This window comes from Myotis yumanensis, unplaced genomic scaffold, assembly GCF_028538775.1.
Source record: "Myotis yumanensis isolate MYYU_CA2020_CCGP unplaced genomic scaffold, mMyoYum1.0.hap1 SCAF_79, whole genome shotgun sequence".
In the NCBI taxonomy this organism is placed as follows: Eukaryota; Metazoa; Chordata; class Mammalia; order Chiroptera; family Vespertilionidae; genus Myotis; species Myotis yumanensis.
The window spans coordinates 16,293-33,946 of record NW_027223830.1 but is presented as its reverse complement, the minus strand read 5'-3'; the positions used below and the strand labels follow the sequence as shown (position 1 = coordinate 33,946).

General features: G+C 51.7%; 1 non-coding gene and 1 pseudogene across 1 annotated transcript; both read right to left on the bottom strand.

Annotated features, from left to right (window-relative positions):
- Positions 1-258: 258 nt before the first annotated feature.
- LOC139001050 (5.8S ribosomal RNA) lies at positions 259-411 on the bottom strand. Its single transcript, XR_011469816.1, has one exon. It is a non-coding gene; the product is annotated as a 5.8S ribosomal RNA (ribosomal RNA).
- Positions 412-9,913: 9,502 nt separating this feature from the next.
- LOC139001039 (E3 ubiquitin-protein ligase RBBP6 pseudogene) lies at positions 9,914-14,894 on the bottom strand (annotated as a pseudogene).
- Positions 14,895-17,654: the final 2,760 nt, after the last annotated feature.

Here is a 17,654-nt window from a genome sequence, read left to right as displayed (position 1 = left end):
AGCGGGGAAGGGGACACCGTCACCACAATGGGACCCACGACCACCTTCCTCTTTTCCTGTTGGCAGCGTGGGGCGTGAGGAAGCTCCTGAGAGGGAAAACCGTGGCCTCGGGGCCTCGCCCGTCTCTCACGGGGGGCACAGACACCGTCGTCTACATTTAGGGGGACGGAGGGCCCAGGAACGGGCCCTGCAAGGAAACCCCCAGCCGCGCACACAGCCGGGGGCGCACGACACCCCGGGGGACGATTGATCGGCAAGAGATACTCATTCAGGCGTAGCCCAGGGAGGAACCCTGGCTCGAAAGTGCGTTCGAACTGTCGATGATCAATGTGTCCTGCAATTCACATGAATCCTCGCAGCTAGCTGCATTCTTCATCGAAATACGAGCAAAGTGATCCATCACTAAGAGTTGTAACGTTTTGGTTTTTGGTTTTCGCTCCCTGGCATGGCAACTTTTTCTTCTCCCCCTCCACCCCCACATCCCACTGGTTGTGGGCGGGGGCGCCTCAGGCAGCCGTCTAAGCGCGAGACAAATAAGACCAGACTCTGCAGGTCTGGAAGGTATGACCTTGGGGTGGTCCGAAGCAATGGCCCCAAAGGGGCGTGCTCGGACGCCCCACAGACGCCCGGGGGTAGGGAAGGGAAAGGGGTGGAAAAGGGCGAGGGGACCTTCCCACCTGGCCCTACCCACGGGCCGGAAACCCCCAACCCAAGGAGGATGGGAGACCCCCAAGGGTCTTTAAACCTCCGCACTGGGAAGCGATAGGTACCTGGAAAGGGGGAAGCGAAAGGTCAGAGCGGACGGGGTGAGGAACCGCGTTCCAACGGGCGCCTCCACCCCCGAGGCCTCGACCCCTCAACCTAATGGTTCCCACAACCTGCACAGGCGTAGGGCACAGAGCCCCCCAGGCGCTGCCTGCCCATGACGGGGCCTCCCGCTGACCCGGCAACGGGCACCATCCCCCCCATGCCCCTTCAGCGCCGACCAACCACCTTCATTTCCACCACCTGGCAGACTCCAAGCCGGGAAACCTCGCGCAACACACCTCAACACGCGTCCTGGGGCCGTTCCCCCCTTCTCTCCCTCCACCACCGCGTCCCGTCCCCGCACCGGTGGCCCAGGCTCCTCACCACGTTGGGGCTAGGGGCTGCGACAGGAAGCAGGGTGCAGGCTGGGGCACGGGGCGAGGCCTGTGGGGAGGGGGGAGGCAGGACACCCGGAACGTGCGGGGCGGCGGACGGCGGAGGAGAGGCACGAGGCAGATGGTTGTGCTCCTGACTGGAAGGACAGGATGACCCATGTCCAGGGCAGGCGTGGGAAGGGGCCACCGCGGCCCCGTTCCCGAGACGCAAGGTTTGGGGTGGGGGTGGGGGCGCCCACAACGCGTGCCCTTGTCTTCTTGCGGCCGGGGGTGAGGGCAACAATGAGCCACAAGATGGCAGGCGTGGGCAACGGGGGCACCCCGAGGCCCCCTCTGAGTCCCCGCTTGCTCCTTCTCTCGCGAACGGTGGGGGCAAGGCCGCAGCAGTTGCCGCCCCAACCCGGACCACACCGCAAAAACCATGGGGGTTAAGCCAGAGGAAACCGACCCGACCAACCGAACCCAGAAGGACTTGGGCTCAATCGCCCCTTTCCCGTTAATGATCCTTCCACAGGTTCACCTATGAAACCCTGTTAGAATTTTACTTCCTCTAGATAGTTAAGTCCGACTGCCTTCTCAGCAATCCACCAGGGCCATGGGCCCACCCCAGCGGGGCCCATCCGAGGGCCTCACTAAACCATCCAATCGGTAGTAGCGATGGGTGGTGTGTACAAAGGGCAGGGACTTAATCAACCCAAGCTTATGACCCGCACTTACTGGGAATTCCTCATTCATGGGGAATAATTGCAATCCCCGATCCCCATCACGAATGGGGTTCAACAGGTTACCCGCACCTGCCGGCATAGGGTAGGCGCACACTGAGCCAGTCAGTGTAGCGCCGTGCAGCCCTGGACATCTAAGGGAATCACAGACCTGTAATTGCTCAATCTCGGATGGCTGAATGCCACTTGTCCCTCTAAGTTGGGGGACTCATCTAAGTTGGGGTTGAGTAACTAGTTAGCTAGCATGCCAGAGTCTCTTTTGTTATCGGAAATAACCAGACAAATCGCTCCACCAAGTAAGAACAGCCATGCACCACCACCCACAGAATCAAGAAAGAACTCTCAATCTGTCAATCCTGTCTGTGTCAGGGCCGGGTGAGGTTTCCCCAGGTTGTGTCAAATTAAGCCGCAGGCTACACTCCTGGTGGTGCCCTTCTGTCAATTCCTTTAAGTTTAAGCTTTGCAACCATACTCCCCCCAGAACCCAAAGACTTTGGTTTCCCAGAAGCTGCCGGGCGGGTCGCTGGAATAACCCAGTCGGCATAGTTTATGGTCGGAACTACGATGGTATCTGATCGTCTTCGCACCTCCATCTTTCGTTCTTGATTAATGAAAACATTCTTGGCAAATGCTTTCGCTCTGGTCCGACTTACACCAGTCCAAGAATTTCACCTCCAGCGGCGCAATACGAATGCCCCGGCCGTCCCTCTTAATCATGGCCTCACTTCTGAAAACCAACAAAATAGAACCGCGGTCCTATTCCATTATTCCTAGCTGCGGTATCAAGGCAGCTCGGGACTGCTTTGAACACTCTTTTTCAAAGTAAACGCTTCGGGCCCTGCGGGACACTCAGCTAAGAGCATCGAGGGGTGCCGAGAGGCAAAGGGGGGCGGGGGACGGGTGGTGTCTCGCCGGGCCATTCGAAAGTGAAAGACTTCCTCTAAGTCACACACCACCACCACCACCCACCCATCCCACACTCACACCCCCCGCAGGCCCAAGACGTCCCAGCTTCTGCCTCACTCTCTCCCTCTATCCCTTCCTGGAAGACATAACAAAAACATTTTATTAAATATTTTATTGATGTTTTACAGAGAGGAAAGGAGAGGGATAGAGAGAAACATCCTCGAGAGAAATATCGATCAGCTAGCTGCCTCCTGCACACCTCCTACTGGAGATGTGCCCGAAATCAAGGTACATGCCCTTGACGGGAATCAAACCTGGGACACACACACACACACACATACACAGCCGCCCCTGCCCCCCCCCCCCCCCCCCCCCAGTCCGAAGGCCAACGCTCCATCAACTGAGCCAAACCAGTTAGGGCACAAAAAATTTTTGCCACCTGGGAGCTGAAACCTAAATGAGGCAGTACTCAAGGATCAGATCCTCGCATCTTCTCCCTCTCTCTCTCTCGTTGAAATTATTGGGGAGACACCGGTTCATAAAACCATACGGGTTTTAAAATAAAATGTAAAATGAATAAATCAAATGTGAATAAACAGGAATTTTTGTATGGAACTAAACAAAAAATAACAACAACAAAAACATTCAGGTTATTCGAGTGGACAACTCAAGAAAATGTCATCTGAATACATACATACAGACATACATACCACATCCAGCGTGCAAGCGGGAAGCATCATCGGAGAGCATTCGGCCCATGGAGCCCAGTGCATCAAGTACCTCCTTCCTCATGGATTTTTTCTCCACATGCCTGCCCTCCTCTTTTATTTCTTCTCTTTTGCGGCCCACAACCACCACACCCCACCCAGCATCCATGACTTTCAGCACAGGTAGGAGTGAAAGGGTGAGGGCTATGCCCTCCATCTTACCCCATATCCTCCATGTTGGGGCAGTAACCATGTGCTCAGACCCCTTCTTTCCGGAAGCCCAGGCCTCTGCTGGCCACGCCAGGGATTTATTTAAACTCACCAATGACAATTGAGGGATGTGCGGGCCATAAAAATTACCACATCCTATGTAACTAGACCCAGCTTGCGCCTGGCCAATCTGCAGGGCCCACAGTCCCCTCACTCCACCCCCTATTAAAACCCTGTTTGTTTGTTTTTTCTCACGGAGGCTCTCCCCCTTCTTGTTGTTGCGTGGGAAGAAGCTGGGAGCCAGACCCGGGTCTGTAATAATAATAAAGGACTCTCTGCTTTTGCATCAGAGCCGCTTGACAGTAATATTGAAAAATACTGAATATTTAACTTGCCCGATAAAAGTGTAAGGTTGGTCTGTTGGGGATCTTGAAATCTGGGCATAACATTTGGGGGCTCATTGCGATCCCCAACACCATCAAGGGACCCCCAGTCCAGAGGGCCTGACTGACAGCAGTAGGTGTCTATGTCATTGTGTGTTTTGTATCTGTCCTGTGTGAGCTCACTTCTGAAATCTGCAATCGCCTGCAATAATCTAAGTAGACGCACAGGGGAATCAAGGGCGGTAGGATTTGGGGGACGCCTGGACCCTCCATCTGGAGGGGTGTAGTTTTGCTTCTGTGGAGTCGGGAAGGTCTGTAGGAACCCCCTCAATCTGAGACAGGCTGGTCGCTCCCGCTGGTTGGTGTGCAGCCACTGGTTGGCGTGCAGACATCGTTTTCTGTTTTTGCTTCCATGGAGTTGGAATATTGTTTTGGTTTCACTTCCATGGAGTTGGAAGGCTGTATTTTCGGACCCTCTTAGTTTTCTGTGTTTGTATGTTTGTTTGTTTTTTCCTGTGGGCTTACTGGACGGATGTTATGGGATGGAATTGGACTGCTCCTTTGGGTATTGTGATTGATCATTTCAAGGAGATTGGGGGAGGCTGTAGAGCTCCCTCAGGAGTTGGGAAGTTGTTATTGTTTAAACTCTGAATGAATGTCTGGTGAAAGTATGTGAGTGTGGAGGGAGGGGGCCTGCCTTCTCCCCTCCTTTGTGTGGCTCCAGGATTTAGGTAAGGTGGGCATCTGAGTAATGATCTGTGAAAACAGGTCACCCCCTTCCCAAGTAAATGCTTCTGGGATTTCTGTGCACATGTAAGGAGAAAAGCTGGCTTAAACCTAACGTGCGCACCAATCGATTTTGGATAAAGTTTTGAGCTGGAATCTCCTTGCAGATGTGGAGGATACATCACAATACTAATCATTTACCCTTGGAAAAAATATATGCTACCTAGATTCTAGCAGCAGGATTTGCATTTCCATAATAAAGAACAGTTTTTACAAGGGAAAAAATGGTCCTTTGTTAATTAAGAAAACTTTTCTTAATGGAGGAAGAAGATAGTCCCTCCTGCCTGTAGCATCTGTAAAAACCAGGTAGGCCAGAACCTGCTTTGCAAGGCTCAAATTTGGTTTTCCAGAGCCGCTTGACAGTAATATTGAAAAATACTGAATATTTAACTTGCCCGCTAAAAGTGTAAGGTTCGGATTGAATCGGGAAAATTTGTGTAATTGTGGTAAATAAATGCCTTTGCTTATTGGTACAGCCACGATCTTGGTCTGCATGACTTGGCATCTGCCAGGTCAGCCACATGAATTGCCGCTCTGCTGGGGGCCACCATCTTGAAACAGCAAAGGCCCCTCTCTCTGATTTAGTCAGGGCTGGAGCCTTAAGGCAGAGTTTTTCTGCAGAAATGTGGATGGCGCAGGAAGTGTGCTTGCCTCACAGATTTGTTTTTAAGCTAATCTCTTAAATCTAGAACACCCTGCTTTCCTTAAACTAAAGACAATTAAAGGTTATGTCAAAGACTTTAAAGGGGACTGATAGCAGCAATCCAATCTCTAAAGTCAGATAGAAACTGTGGTTTCAAACTGATCTTAAAGGGCATATTTTTCCTTTGCCTGGGAGGGACAGTGCAGCTGTCCCAGGGTCAGGAGGGCTCCAGCTAACTTGCAACTAGGTGTTCAGGAGACCCTGGATATGCCTAAGTTTAACCTAGGTTCTAGATTATGTGTTTACCCACAGCTGTGGTTTGGATTGCGTGCTATCTCTGCTTCTGTAAATTGATCTGTCCTTATTTCTTAAATATGTATCTTTGTTTTTTAAAATTGTTTAGTGATATTTCTGTGTCTCTTAAAATAAACACTTTGAATGTATTGTTAATCTGAGGAATGTTAATTACTTACATGTCACCTAGAAATTAAGGCTAAAAGTTCTAACTAACTGGAAAGCATGGCTTTGGTGTGATGGAAGGAAAAAGAAATGTTGAATAAATAATAGGCCAGTAAGCTGGAACTGGTCACTGGTGTTGGATTGTGAGAAGGCCTGGACACTGCCTAACTTCTCCTTCCTTGGTACCCCTGAAACATCAGAGGGTACTTCTGGCCTTGATTTTCTTGGTTTTTGGTTTTGGATTTGTTTGTTTGTTTGTGATGAAAACCGTTTCTATCTGAATGAGACATAGGTCAAGAATCCTGTCCTGTGATGTGGGAAAGAAAGGCCTCCACATATGTTCCTGTCAGGCCCCCATCAGGGGACCTGGGGGCGGTGTACCTTTTATCTGCTCAAGAGCCAAAGACTGTAAAGATACTTGTTAACTGAAAAGGTGTAAGTATAAATGTATATTTGATGTTTGTAAACATCTCTGTCTGTTTGTTTGCTGGGAACTTTGATTTGCTATGTGATATTCTGTGCTGGGTTGGGATTTTGGAATTCTGGGGTAAATTTAAAAGGTATTAGTGGCTTTTCTAGTCTGATTGGGACATCTTAGGGTGGGGCTCACAGTTCCTCAAGGCAAAGATTTAATGGGCCCTTCCCCCTGCCTGTGCTGAATTAGATAATACGGGCCAGTGTCATTTGGCTTGCTGATAAAAGGAACACAATGGACCCTGGAATCCATAAAGATGTGTGGGAATGAAGCTGGTCAAATGTACTGAAAGGGTTTGGTACCTGTTGCTGCTAGCAAAGGAGGGGCTGATATCTCCTTCTAGCGATCTCCCTTGAAAGAGGCCTGGTTGCTCCTCTGCCAAAAAGGGCCCAAGTAACGCAGGTAGTAACCAGGGCTATTGGGGCAAATTGGAAATTACATCGTGCTTATAGACCCCAGAGTTCAGGGCAGGTAGAAAGGAACCATGGAAACTGGTGGGGACTTGGTGGCTATCCTATCATATTTAGCAGGCCACCCCCTATCATTCCTAACCTTAAAGCTGACTTTCTTGCTGCAGGAACTACCTCATTCCTTGAGAGGGCTCCAGAAGGCGCACGAGGACACTCCTAAGTCCAGGTTGTACAACAGCAGCTTCCCCCAGGTCATCATGCCAGCGCCCATGCAGAAGGCTCTGCAGAAGTCGTCGTGTTGCCACTCCTCGGGAAGCGGACATGGCCTGCTGTAGGGCACCGGTTCCTGCCTCGGCAGAGGGCCTCCCTGGGAGCCAGCCCGGCCTCGGTCCCAGCCTCGGTCCCAGCCTCGTTCCCTGCCCCTGCCACTGCCCCCGCCATGGCTGCGGCACTGGCCATGGCCGCTCCGCTGGCTCTGCTCCAGCCTAATGATGTCGTCCAGTGACTTGTGGATTTTGTCGGCCATGGCGGCCCCGAATCAGCCTCAGATCACGCCTGTGTGGAGGCACGCTGGTCCTTCACATCCCGTGGGGCGCCGGAGCTGTTCCTGTACGGGCACCAGATATTGGGGTCCAGACCCAGGGGTTCCCAAGGGTGTGGACGAGTCGGTGAAGAAGAAATGACACCGAGACAGCGTTCAGTGGATCAGCAGCCCAGCCAGGCTCTAGCCAGGTGCTCTAGCGGCTTCTATATCCCGGGACCGGGTCTTGGCGAGATCTCTCCCCTGAAAGCTCCCTAGGAAAACGAGGACGATGACCACGACAACAAGTCTAGGGCTGAGAAGCTCTGCAAAGAAGGCCCTGCTTTCTTTTACAGCCACAGACCTGGTGGGAGGAGCCAAATCAGCGGCCCGCTCGACCAATCAGCCGCCCCCAGGACTGAAGTCACCTGTTGGGCATCAAGTTTAGGGGAGGAGGCTTGCATTGGCGCTCCAGGACCAGGAGAGGGCGCCACTGGCCCTCCCAAGCGATCCACGGGGCTTGGGGAGGACTTGGGAGACAGGGCAGGTGCCCAAGTAGGCCTGCAGTGCTCCGTTTCCATGCCTTGCGGGACGGCATCGCCGTTTTTTCTCGGTTGAAGATGGGACAATACATACTTAGACAAGCTCCGGTGGGCCCAGGACAGGCTAAAAGGAAACAAAGCCACCGAAAATCTCCTAGGCTTGCCTCACTCAGCAGATATCTTGTTAGCGGACCTTATGCTCCCATGTGTGTGGCTGGGGGAAGCGGGGATAAGGCGGGTTTGGGGGATAGGTGTGTGGGTGTGGGTGTGGGAGTGTGTGTGCGCGAGGGCCTGCTTCTGTGCATGTATATCGGAAGTCACGCACGGACACTCCGTGCTTTGAACGGTCCTTCGGCTTCCATGAATACCCTTCAGCGCCTGCCTTCTCAAAGACAACACCACCTGCATGTCCTTCAGGCCTCAGGTCTCGCCAGAAATGGGGAAGTCCAGTCAACTGTCTGTGCTTTCCCAACAGGAGGTTGCAGGAGGGGGGCTTGCATTGACACTTCTCGACCAGAAGAGGGCGGGACGGGCTCTTTGTCCCAGACCCCTGCCCCAGTCCACCCAAATTCTGTAATCCACAGCCAAAGATTACGCCCACCCCACCCCCACACACCCCCATCCCACACACATCCGGCTCACTCTGTGGATGGATGTTCAGGCCCCTGCCCAGAGACCAAGTCCAGGCCTGGCCATCTGGGCTTGCCAAAGCCTCAGAAATTTGAAAGGCTGGATCAAGCTTTTTTCTGAGGAGGGTTTTTTGTTGTTGTTGTTTTATCAGAGGGAACGAGGTTTTTTGTTTGTTTGTTTGTTTTTCCTACACCCGTTTCTGTAGATTATAGCCAAGGTAAAAGAGCAACTAGTAAAATGAATCCCAAAAATAACTCGGTACAAAACAGGTCTTTTTCAGAATTATTTCATCAAATAAAAGTTAACGAAAACTCTTTACAGGAGTTTTAAATCCTATTTCAAAACTGAAGAAACAACTCCATCATTGGCCATAGGCCCCTGGCAATCCTCGCACACACTGACTTGCTGGTACTTTAGCTGGTGTCCATCATCGCATCGTAATCGTCCAGCAGGGGATCCATCTCCTCGTTGTCCCTCATGGAGCTGCAAGCGTTCTTCTGGACGTCCAGCTCCTCGGTTTCCCTCATCGAATTGTAAGCACCCTTCTGGGATCCAACTGCTTGGTGCCCCTCATTGGGTATAAGAGTCCTACTTGGCGTCCAACTACTTGGTGCCCCTCATGGAGTTGTAAGCGTCCAGCCCGGGGTCATCCTGCCCCTTACCCCCTTCCCCTGCCCCATTCTCCCTCTCTGGATGGATGGGATGGTCATGCCCCAGCCCAAAAGCTGGACCGAGGTCATTTCGAAGGAGATTGTTTGTTTGTTTGTTTGTTTGTTTTTAAGATTTTTTTTGAAGGAGGATTTTTTTAAGGAGATTTATTTTCTTTATTTTTTTATTTTTCAATTTTAAAATTAGTGTTTTTGGCTTTGGTTTTGGTTTTGGGTTTTTTTTTAAACCAGGTCAGAATGTCAATTCTTCAAAGTGCATGCAAGCTGCTCCTCCTAAGTGGCCCAGACTGAATATTCGAGAGCATCTCCAGGAAGGCCTGCAGGGACGGTGCCTCCACATTCTGGAAGGATTTCTGGACTCTGCCAAACAGGGTGAGGTTTTTCATCTCCAGCCAGATGAACCCTAGTGGTTCTCATCGACCAGGATAAAGACTCCAGGGCAGCGCCTGGCGAAGACGAACATAGGGAAGTTAACATTAATGGTTTCTACTATCACTATAGAAACACATCCTGTGGGTTCGGAGGTAATTCTTGTCTTCTGAGCCCACACCCACAGGCAGAACAAACGGAACCGGCTGTTCCTCCAAAACTGAAGCTCTGGACTCCCGGAGGCTAGGCTGGGCAGGGTCCTGCCAGCCATGGCCCTGGCTTTCCTCAGTCCCGTGTTCTTGCTGCTGCTGCTACTGCTCCCAGATCACCTGCTCGCCAATCTACTGGACCACGCTGGAGAGCTCGTTGAAGTTTCGGAAGATTTCAACATCTGGCTGGTGGATGCGGCGCATGAGGTGGATCTCTACCTTAGTGTTGATGCACTGTCCCGTGATGTGGGTGACCCTGGCATACTTCCCACCATGTTGGCCCCAGGAACTTGGGAGATGCCATTTTGTTTTTTTAAATATATTTTATTGATTTTTGTTCAAAGTGGAAAAAAGAGGTGTAGAGAATTAGAAACCTCAAAGGTAGAGAAATCTCAATCAGCTGCCTCGGGCACATCTCCTACTGGGGATGTGCCCACAACCAAGGTATATGCCCTTGACCAGAATCGAACCTGTGAACCTTTAGTCCGCAGGATGGTGCTCGGTCCACTGAGCCAAAACAGTTAGGGCGGCACCCGCCATTTTGAAACAGCAAAGGTCAATCCCTCTCTTTAACCTTCTCTCTTCCTCCCCACATCCCAGGTTTTAACTTCCCCGTTAGGATAGAACAAAATGCAAGTGCAAAACATTGTAGAAGTATACGTTTTACTACACGGAGATGGATTAATATCTTTGTGTCCTTCGTGTGTGTGTGTGTGTGTGTGTGTGTGTGTATGTGTGTGTGTCTGTGTCTGTGTGTCTGTGTGTGTTTTAAAATATATATTTATTGATTTGGGAGAGGAAGGGAGAGGGAGAGAGTGATAGTACATCCACGATGAGAGAGGATCACCGGTCAGCTGCCTCCTGCACACCCCACACTGGGGATCTAGCCTGCAACCCAGGCATGTGTCCTTGACCAGAATCGAATCCGGGAGGCTTTGTGGTCCACAGGCTTACACTCTATCCACTGAGCCAAACCGGCAAGGGCCCTTTTGCTTTTGTTGTTTAAAAAGAGATTGGAAGGGAGAGGGAGAGAAAGAGGGAGAAGCAGAGGGAGAGGGAGAGAGAGAGGTAAAGGGAGAGGGAGAGGGTGAGGAAATTGATTTTCCACTTGTTTATTCATGTGTCCCTTGCTTTTTAAAAATAATACAACGAGGGAATTTGTGGTTTCTACCCTGAGACCCTGGGCTGTGCCCTGAGGGGACTGGAAAAAAGGAAAGTGACTTGTTACCATGGCATTCACGAGTCCAAAAACATGTGATCCTAGAGGCATAGAAAGACAATAGACACAGATACCAGTAAGGTCAAAGATGATCTCTCTCAGGGAAGATACCCGGCCTAGGACGTGACTACACACACACTATACACTGCTTTCTACTTTTAAAAGTCTTTAATTTCAGAACATCCTGGGTGATCACTTTAGGGGTCTGAGTTTGCAAGCCCAGGCCAGGCCTCCTGCGAGTGGGTCAGGTCAGCTTGTGGCCCCTTTTCATCCAGAATGCAAAGATTCTTATGTATTTACACCTTCCATTTTATCCTATGACATTCCATTTCATTTTATTAACAGATGTCTCCCACAATACATTCAATTCCAAAAAAAACCCAGCAACAACAACAGCAACAACAAAGAGAAAATGAATCCTCCATTGTTGTCCCTGGAGTACTCACCTCCTTTAGGCTTTCAGAGTTCCCGGGTTTCAAGGGTCAATGTCCACAAATAGTGTTCTGGGTACATCCACTCGGTCCTCAGTCACACCCATTCACCCCCCCAGTCCCCTCCCTAACCCACAAACACACATAAAAAAATCTCCAGTCCCTCTTTCACTGCCAGGCTGCCCATGGGCCTTCCGGGAAAAAACCCAGGTGGTGGACGCCAGGGCATAGAGGATAGGGGATAGGGCATAGTGGGTCATGCCTAGGGTCAGATCTAGGGTCAGGGTCAGGGTAAACATAAGTGTCAGTGTCAGGTTAAGTTTAGGGTCAGGGTAAGGGTCAGGGTTATTGTTAGGTTTATTTTCAGGGTCAGATTAGGGTCACTGTCAGGGTTAGATTTAGGGTCAGGGTTAGGGTTAGGTTTAGGGTCAGTGTCAGTGTTATTGTGGGGATCAGGATGAGGGTCAAGGTCAGGGTCAGCATCAGGGTCAGGGTTAGATTCAGGGTCATCATAAGTGCCAGGGTAAGGGTCAGCATAGGGGTCATTTTCAGCATTAGTGTTAGTGTTATTGTCAAGGTCAGCTCATGGTCAGGTTTGGGTGAGGGTGAGGGAGAGGGTTTATAGGGTTAGGGATGGGGTTGTTAAGTTTAGGTTTAGGGGTTCTGCACGGAGCCCTGCAGAAGGCAAGGCTGGGCCTGCTCCAGCAGTCAACACCCAGTGGTGGGATAGGCCCAGCATCCCCGGAGTTGCAGCCCTGGAGTTGGGGAAGGGGTGCAGCTGGAATGCCACTCCCACCCAAACCAGAGGCCCTGGGAGGCATCTCATCACTGGACTTGTAGGTTCTCTTGATTTTCTAGAAGGTTCCAACAACTCTGGGCTTAGAAAGCCTTCACTTTCTTCCACCTTCGAAGTTCCGTATGTTTACTTCCTGGACCCTCTCCTGCAGCACTGTCCCTCTCCTTCTCTTTTGACTTTGTACTGTCCTTCCGATCATGGCTGTCTCTTGTTGAAAGCTTTTCTGGATGTTTGCTACCACCTATGCTTCTATTTCTACCACTTTTCCCACCCGAATCATCTTCTCTGCGACCCCTTGTAAGGGGAGAATTGGTGACGTGAAGTGGTAGAAAGCTCTCTGGAGAAAAGTTCTCTCCATTTGCTGACGGTCGAGGCTGTGCTCCAGCAGCATAACCTTTGTAGCATTTTTCGTACCACTCCCTGTATTTCCTCTCCCATTCTCGGTAATGCTATTTTACAAATGGGTCTCTAAAGTCAACACTCCTCCCATGATAAGCTTTTCAGTCATAGGAGGGTGGAACCTCTCTGTATCTCTTAAAATATTCACGTTCTGTTTCCCCTTGTAGTACAGTGCGTTTATTTGGAGACTGTCCCCTAAATGCTTGAGGGGACCTTGATCGCGAAGGATGTCGCCTATACAGTGGTGACCTTGACCTAGATCAACCACGATATCCATGAGATCTAGACCTAGACCTTGGCCGTTAATTTTGACTCTTGCCTCTGCCTCTTCTGGGGCATGGCAGTGATTCGAATAGGAAGGAGAGTGTGAGTGGCTAGGTGATTGAGAACGAGAACATGAGCGCCCTGAACCACGTGTTGATTTAGCATAAACAGAAGGACTTCTGAAGTATGAGGAACCACTGTGGGAATATTTAGACTTAGACTCTTCTTGTAGCCGTCGCTGCTCTCTATAGAATTTTTCCCTGGACAGAAGTGGTGCTTGTGCTGCTGGGATGGTATTTGAGTGAGCAGTCTGTACTCCTGATGATACCCAAGGTGCTGATAAATTGGCAGAAGGACTCCTGGAGTATGCGGAAACACTGTAGGGATATTGAGACTCTTCTTTTAGCCATCGCTGCTCTCTGTAGAATTCTTCCCTGGACAGAAGTGGTGCTTGTGTTGTTGAATTGGTATCTGAGTGAGCAGTCTGCCCTCCTGATGATACCCAAAGTGTGGATAAGTTGGCTGGCGCTGCAGGGAACCCGGGGGGAAGGAAGCTATACCCAGCAGGTGGTGACTGTCCAAGCAAAGATGGATTTCTGAGCACAGGCACCTGGTAACCTTTCTCCTCCACAAGGGCAGTTATTGCTATTGAAGAGGTTCCCTTTGAATGTTCGAAGGCGAGGGCTGTGGCCGGCAATATTTTATGATCCGAATCCCGGAAAGGCCCATCTGGTTTTTCCGAGTGGACTGATATGGAGACCGATGCAGTTACATCGGGTACAGGCACTGGGATAGATGAATTTCCAGGCGCAGCAGGGGCTAAAGAAGACTGATTAGAAGTGAAAGAAGGTATAGAGGGAGCAGGATGGCCTGATTTGGACGCCACTGGAATCATCGGAGGATCTTGCTGTCTTGATATTGGAGATCTCATCAGAGGCTGTAGATTCCACTGAAGGAGTCATCTCCAAGGCGGTATCGGCGGTGGTGGTGGTGGTAACGGTTTCCGTAGTCCTGTTTTATAACCACCAGTTCCATTTTTGAAGTTATTAACAGCCTGTCACAAGGCTTTATTGGCAACTAAAGCAACAAGAGAGACATCATGTTGATGACACGTTGGGCATGTATGGTCCTCTGATTCCAAGAGCGCTGTTCTTATACACTCATCACAGTAGCTGTTCGCACAGCAGGGAATGATAGCGGCATCAGTCATGATGTCTCTGCAGATGAGACAGAGCAACTCGTCTGGGATAGGGTCGTCCTTTTCAGAGGACGAAGAGGGCTCCTCTGGGAAGAAAGGTGGCTTTTCTTTCTTCCCAATTGCATATGCCTCTGCCTCTATAGTCGGTATTGTGTATGTCCCGGTGCTGGTGAGCTTTGCACCTTTCATGGTAGGATCTGTCACTTCCATCATGAAACTTCGGGGGATTCCCGTGCTCTTTTTAATCCTAGGACGAGATTCGAAGTTTTTGTCCCCATTGGTTGGGCAATTCTTAATATAATGGCCAGGTCTACCACAGCGGAAACAGGTGTAAGATGGAGGTGGTGGACCTAGAGGCTTCTTCATGTAATTGATGGAGTCGTATGTACGGCCAGACTGCCACATCATGGCTTTAATTTTATCTTCTTCAGAAGCATTGGCTTCAGCCAGATTGGCAGTCTTTCTAAGTTGGGCCAGAGACATAGGTGCAGAAGAGTCATCAGTGACTTTTGAAGTTCCCATCACTGGATCAGTTCGACCTATAACGTCTGTCTGGCTTGTAGATTTTACACCTCCAATAGGAATTCTTCTAACAATGAAAGGCGGATTCTTAGGAATCAGAGCATTATCATCAGTGTACTCTTCCTCCGTCTGCGCTTGCTGATCTGCAGGTCATACTTGGAAGCTTTCAGCTTCTCTCTCCCCATAATCTGCGTCTTTAGGTTGTGGAGGGAGATGTGCCGCCCATCAAAGGTGACGATGGCATAGCTGAGTGTGGAAGCGAATTTATAATGAACACAAGACATGATGCCAAAGAATCCTCAGGTTGGACGAGGACACGTGGACACGCTCAGTATACGTATACTTATGAACTGAAGAGCAGAATATGGGCATACACAGAACACTCGAAAGACACCGAAGGACCGAAGGCCTTGGGTTGAACACCCCCTCCCCACAGCAGGGGCGTGAGCACCACAATCCAGTCCCCAAACCCAGAATCACTTAATGTGCAGGAAGGCGGGCCAGGGCGGGAGGGCCCGGGGCTCCGCCAACGGGCAGGGCGTCACCCAGGCCCGATCCCCCTCGCTCAGACTCAGGGCCAGCAGGCGGTGCAGTCAGCGGCGGCGAGTCCACACGTCACAAGTCCGAGTGACCCAGCGGGGTCAGGGGTCTGTAGTGCGTCCGCAACTCCCTGGGGCCCTCTCCGTGGTTTGGGGTGACCCGGGTACCGCAAGAAGACCAGAGTCGGCGAAGAAGAAATGACACGCAGACCGCGGTCGGTGATCAGTAGCCTAGCTAGGTTCTAGTCAGGTGTCCTAGCGGCTTCTATGTCTCGGGACCGGGTCTTGGCGAGACATCTCTCCTGAAAGAACCCTTAGAGAACGAGGACGATGACCACGACCACAAGCCTAGGGCTCAGAAGCTCTGCAAAGAAGTCCCTGCTTTCTTTTATAGCCCAGAGCCGGTGGGAGGAGCCAAATCAACCGCCCGCTCGACCAATCAGCCGCCCCTAGGACTGATGTCACAGGTTGGGCTTCAAGTTGAGGGGAGGAGGCTTGCATTGGCGCTGCAGGACCAGGAAGGGCGCCACAGGCCCGCCCAAGCGATTCACGGGGCTTGGGGGAGGACTTGGGAGACAGGGCAGGTGCCCAAGGAGGCCCGCAGGGCTCCGTTTCCATGCCTTGCAGGATGGAATCGCCGTTTTTTCTTGGTGGAAGAGGGGACAATACATACTTAGACAGGCTCCGGTGGGCCCAGGGCGGGCCAAAAGGAAACAAAGCCACGGAAAATCTCCTAGGCCTGCCTCACTCGGCAGATATCTTGTTAGCGGGACCTTGTGCTCCCGTGTGTGTGTGTGTGTGTGTGTGTGTGTGTGGCAGGGGGACGCGGGGGGCGGGGAATGCGGGGGTTGGAGGAGGGAGGGATAGGTGTGTGGGTGTGGGTGTGGGTGTGGGAGTTTGTGTGTGCGCGCGAGCGTGTGCGTCTGTGCGTGTACATCCCCAGTCACGCACAGACACTCCTAGCTTTGAATGGTCCGTCGCCATCCATGAACACCCTTCAGCCCCTGCCTTCTCAAAGACAATGCCCCCTGCATGGTCTTCCCGCCTCGGGTCTAGCCAGAAATGGGGAAGTCCAGTCACCTGTCTGTGCTTTCCCCACAGGAGGTTGCAGGAGCGGCGCTTGCATTGACGCTTCTCGACCAGCAGAGGGCGGGAAGGGCTCTTAGGCCCCTGCTCCAGTCCACCCAAATTCTGTAATCCACAGCCAAAGATGACGTCCTGGCCTGTTCATTTGATCGACACCCCGCCCACGCCCATCCCCCACCCCCCACCCCCCACCCGTAACCCTCCCCCCACCCCGCTAACTCTGTGGATGGATGGTCAGGCCCCCGCCCAGAGACCAAGTCCAGGCCTGGCCACCTGGGCTTGCCAAAGCCTCAAAAATTGGAAAGGCGGGGTCAACTTTTATTTCTGAGGAGGGTATTTTGTTGTTGTTCTTTATCAGAGGGAACGAGTTATTTTGTTTGTTTGTTTGTCTGTCTGTCTGTTTCTTTTTCCCACACCTTTTCGGGTGATTATGGCCAAGGTGGAAACAGCAACCGGTAAAATGAATCCCGAAAATGACTCGGCACAAAACAGGTCTTTTTCAGAGTTATTGAATAAAATAAAAGTTAACGAAAAATCTTTCTAGGAGTTTTAAATCCTATTTCCAAACAGAAGAAACAACTGCATCATTGGCCCCAGGTCCCTGGCCATCCTCGCGCACACTGACTTGCTGGTGCTTTAGCTGGAGTCCATCATCGCATCGTCATCGTCCAGCAGGGCGTCCATCTCCTCGGCGTCCTTCTGGCTGTCCAAGTCCTCGGTGTCCTTCATCGCGCTGTCAGCGTCCAGCTGGGAGTCCAACTCCTCGGTGTCCCTCATGGAGCTGTAAGTGTCCTTCTGGGCGTCCACCTTTTTGGTGTCCCTCATGGCATGGTAAGCGCCCAGGTGGGCGTTCATCCTTTTGGTGTTCCTCATCGAGTTGTAAGTGTCCTTTTAGGCGTCCAGCTGCTGGGTGACCCTCATCCCGCTGTAAGCGTCCTGCTTGACGTCCAACCGCTGGGGGCCCGTCATCGAGTTGTAAGAGTCCACCTGGGCATCCAACTCCTCCGCCGAGATGAGTCGCTTTGAATGGCGGGCCGTGCGCCTGCCTGGACGCTGGTTGCCTCCGCGGGCGCGGGCCTGAGTGCCACCGCTACCGCCTCTGCCGCCGAAGCCTCCAGATCCTCAGTTTGTAGTCACCTAGCCTCTGTTGACACTCGGTACCGGCCTGGGATGCGTGTCTATCTGCACACGTGACCTCCCTGCCCGTTCCCAGCGCTGGGAGCGCAGTAGCTGCTGCTGGTGCGGGACCCACTGGAGAGCTGCGCCCACAACCTGCCCAAGGACCCAGCCCAGCCTCCACGCTCCTCCTGGCAGCGTGCTCTGGTGCCCGCAGGACTGGGCAAACTTTCGGAGCGTGCACATCCGAGACTCGCGGCTTCCTGGTGCTTTTGCCATCGCATTCCCTGGACTCTGAGGATT